We start from the raw sequence: 5,805 nt of genomic DNA, 5'->3' as shown, positions 1-5,805 counted from the left end.
TTATATACTATTGTGATTCAAGGTATAACGTTATACAGCTTTAGGATATATCGTATCATGTTATATAGTATTACGTTATATCGTATAACGTTAGATACTATTACGATATAACGTATAACGTTATATAGCATTACGATATATCGCATCACGTTATATAGTATTACGTTATAACGTATAACGTTGTATGTTATTACGATATAACGTATAACGTTATATACTGTTACGGTATAACGTATAACGTTATATACAATTACGATATAACGTATAACGTTATATACTATTGCGATTAAAGATACAACGTTATATAGCATTAGGATATATCGTATCATGTCATATAGTATTACGTTATATCGTATAACGTTATATAGTATTAGGATATAACGTATAACGTTATATACTATTACGATATAACGTATAACGTTATATATTATTACGATACAAGTTATAACGTTATATAGCATTACGATATATCGTATCTCGTTATATAGTAACACGTTATAACGTATAACGTTATATACTATTGCGATATAACGTATAACGTTACATAGCATTACGATATATCGCATCACGTTATATAGTATTACGTCACAACGGGTAAAGTTATATAGTAATACGATATAACGTATTACGTTATATTCTGTTACGGTATAACGTATAACGTTATATACCATTACGATATAACGTATAACGTTATATACTATTGCGATTCAAGGTATAACGTTATATAGCGTTAGGATGTATCGTATCATGTTATATAATATTACGTTATATCGTATAACGTTATATAGTATTAGGATATAACGTATAACGTTATATACTATTACGATATAACGTATAACGTTGTATACTATTTCGAAATAAGTTATAACGTTATATAGCATTACGATATATCGCATCACGCTATATAGTATTACGTTATAACTTATAACGTTGTATGTTATTACGATATAACGTTTAACGTTATATACTGTTACGGTATAACGTATAACGTTATATAAAATTACGATATAACGTATAACGTTATATACTATTGCGATTAAAGATACAACGTTATATAGCATTAGGATATATCGTATCATGTTATATAGTATTACGTTATATCGTATAACGTTATATAGTATTAGGATATAACGTATAACGTTATGTACAATTACGATATAACGTATAACGTTATATACTGTTACGATATAACGTATAACGTTATATACCGTTACGATATAACGTATAGCGTTATATACTATAACGATATAAGTTATAACGTTATATAGCATTACGATATACCGTATCTCGTTATATAGTAATGCGTTATAACGTATAACGTTATATACTATTGCGATATAACGTATAACGTTATATACTATGGCGATATAACGTATAACGTTATGTACAATTACGTTATAACGTATAACGTTATATACTATTGCGATTCAAGGTATAACGTTATATAGCATTAGGATGTATCGTATCATGTTATATAATATTACGTTATATCGTATAACGTTATATAGCATTACGATATATCGTATCACGTTATATAGTAATACGTTATAACTTATAACGTTGTATGTTATTACGATATAACGTATAACGTAATATACTGTTACGGTATAACTTATAACGTTATATACAATTACGATATAACGTATAACGTTATATACTATTGCGATTCAAGGTATAACGTTATATAGCATTAGGATGTATCGTATCATGTTATATAATATTACGTTATATCGTATAACGTTATATAGTATTAGGATATAACGTATAACGTTATATACTATTACGATATAACGTATAACGTTATAGACTATTACGAAATAAGTTATAACGTTATATAGCATTACGATATATCGCATCACGTTATATAATATTACGTTATAACTTATAACGTTGTATGTTATTACGATATAACGTATAACGTTATATACTATTGCGATATAACGTATAACGTTGTATACAATTACGATATAACGTATATCGTTATATATAATTACTATACAACGTATAACGTCATATAACATTACGAGATATCGCATCATGTTATATAGTATTACGTTATATCGTATAACGTTATATAGTATTGCGCTAGAACGTATAACGGTATATAGCATTACGATATATCGTATCATGTTATATAGTAATACATTATAACGCATAACGTTATATACTATTACGATATAAGTTATAACGGTATATAGCATTACGATATATCGTATCACGTTATATAGTATTACGTTATAACCTATAACGTTATATACTATAGCGATATAACGTATAACGTTATATGGCATTACGATATATCGTATCATGTTATATAGTAATACGTTATAACGCATAACGTTATATACTATTACGATATAAGTTATAACGGTATATAGCATTACGATATATCGTATCACGTTATATAGTAATACGTTATAACGTATAACGGTATATAGCATTACGATATAACGTATAACGTTATATACTGTTATGGTATAACGTATAACGTTATATGCTATTGCGATTCAAGGTGTAACGTTATATAGCATTATGATATATCGTATCATGTTATATAGCATTACGTTATATCATATAACGTTATATACTATTGCGATATAACGTATAACGTTATATACTATTTCGATACATGGTATAACGTTATATACTACTGCGATATAACGTATAACGTTATATAGCATTACGATATATCGTATCATGTTATATCCTATTACGACATAACGTATAACGTTATATACTATTACGATATAACGTATAACGTTATATGGCATTACGATATATCGTATCACGATTCATAGTATTACGTCACAACGTCTAAAGTTATATAGTAATACGATATAACGTATAACGTTATATACAGTTACGATATAACGTATAACGTTATATACTATTACGATATAAGTTATAACGTTATATAACATTACGATATATCGTATCTCGTTATATAGTAATACGTTATAACGTATAACGGTATATACTATTGCGATATAACGTATAACGGTATGAACAATTACGATATAACGTATAACGTTATATACAATTACGATATAACGTATAACGTTATATAGCATTACGACATATCGCATCACGTTATATAGTATTACGTTATAACGTATAACGTTATATGGTATTACGATATAACGTATTACGTTATATACTGTTACGGTTAAACGTATAACATTATATAATATTGCGATTCAAGGTATAACCTTATATAGCATTAGGATATATCGTATCATGTTATATAGTATTACGTTATATCGTATAACGTTATATACTATTGCGATATAACGTATAACGTTATATACTATTACGATACATGGTATAACGTTATATACTATTGCGATATAACATATAACGTTATATAGCATTACGATATATTGTATCATGTTATACACTACTACGATATAACGTATAACGTTATATACTATTACGATATAACGTATTACGTTATATACTGTTGCGGTATAACGTATAACGTTATATACTATTCTGATTCAAGGTATAACGTTATATAGCTTTAGGATATATCGTATCATGTTATATAGTATTACGTTATATCGTATAACGTTATATACTATTACGATATAACGTATAACGTTATATAGCATTACGATATATCGCATCACGTTATATAGTATTACGTTATAACGTATAACGTTATATGCTATTGCGATATAACGTATAACGTTATCTACTGTTACGGTATAACGTATAACGTTATATACAATTACGATAGAACGTATAACGTTATGTACTATTGCGATTCAAGGTATAACGTTATATAGCATTAGGATATATCGTATCATGTTATATAGTATTACGTTATATCGTATAATGTTACATAGTATTAGGATATAAAGTATAACGTTATATACTATTACGATATAACGTATAACGTTATATAGCATTACGATATATCGCATCACGTTATATAGTATTACGTTATAACGTATAACGTTGTATGTTATTACGATATAACGTATAACGTTATATACTGTTACGGTATAACGTATAACGTTATATACAATTACGATATAACGTATAACGTTATATACAATAACGATATATCGTATAACGTTATATACTATTGCGATTCAAGGTGTAACGTTATATAGCTTTACGATATATCGTATCTCGTTATATAGTAATACGTTATAACGTATAACGGTATATACTATTGCGATATAACGTATAACGCTATGAACAATTACGATATAACGTATAACGTTATATACAATTACGTTATAACGTATAACGTTATATGGTATTACGATATAAGTTATAACGTTATATAACTTTACGATATATCGTATCATGTTATATACTATTACGATATATCGTATAACGTTATATACTATTACTATATAACGTATAACGTTATATAGTTTTACGTTATATCGTATAACGTTATATACTATTGCCATATAACGTATAACGTTATATAGCATTACGATATATCGTATTACGTTATATAGTAACACGTTATAACGTATAACGTTATATACTATTACGTTATAACGTATAACGTTATATACTGTTGCGATATAACGTATAACGTTATATACTAATACGATATAAGTTATAACGTTATATAGCATTACGATATATCGTATTACGTTATATAGTAATACGTTATAACGTATATCGTTATATACTATTACGTTATAACGTCTAACGTTATATACTAATACGATATCAGTTATAACGTTATATAACATTACGATATATCGTATCTCGTTATATAGTAATACGGTATAACGTATAACGTTACATACTGTTACGATATAACGTATAACGTTATATACTATAACGATATAAGTTATAACGTTTTATAGCATTACGATATAACGTATCTCGTTATATAGTAATACGTTATAACGTATAACGGTATATACTATTGCGATATAACGTATAACGTTATGTACAATTACGATATAACGTATAACGTTATATACAATTACGATATAGCGTATAACGTTGTATACTGTTACGTTATAACGTATAACGTTATATACTATTGCGATATAACGTATAACGTTATATAGCATTACGATATATCGTATCATGTTATATACTACTACGATAAAACGTATAACGTTATATACTATTACGATATAACGTATAACGTTATATATTACTACGATATAAGTTATAACGTTATATAGCATTACGATATATCGTATCTCGTTATATAGTAATACGTTATAACGTATAACGTTATATACTATTGCGATATAACGTATAACGTTAAATACTGTTACGATATAACGTATAACGTTATATACTACTACGATATATCGTATCACGTTATATAGTATTACGTCACAACGGATAAAGTTATATAGTAATACGACATAACGCATAACGTTATATCCTGTTACGATATAACGTATAACGTTATATACTATTACGATATAAGTTATAACGTTATATAGCATTACGATATATCGTATCATGTTATATACTATTACGATATATCGTATAACGTCATATACTATTACGATATATCGTATAACGTTATATACTATTACTATATAACGTATAACGTTATATAGTTTTACGTTATATCGTATAACGTTATATACCATTGCCATATAACGTATAATGTTATATAGCATTACGATATATCGTATCTCGTTATATAGTAATACGTTATAACCGTATAACGTTATATCGTGTTGCGATATAACGTATAAAGTTATATAGCATTACGATATATCGTATCACGTTATATAGTAATACGTTATAACGTATAACGTTATACACTGTTACCATATAACGTATAACATTACATACTATTAC

This window comes from Bombus terrestris, chromosome 7 (genome assembly GCF_910591885.1).
Source record: "Bombus terrestris chromosome 7, iyBomTerr1.2, whole genome shotgun sequence".
Taxonomy (NCBI): domain Eukaryota; kingdom Metazoa; phylum Arthropoda; class Insecta; order Hymenoptera; family Apidae; genus Bombus; species Bombus terrestris.
This window is presented reverse-complemented; position numbering follows the sequence as displayed.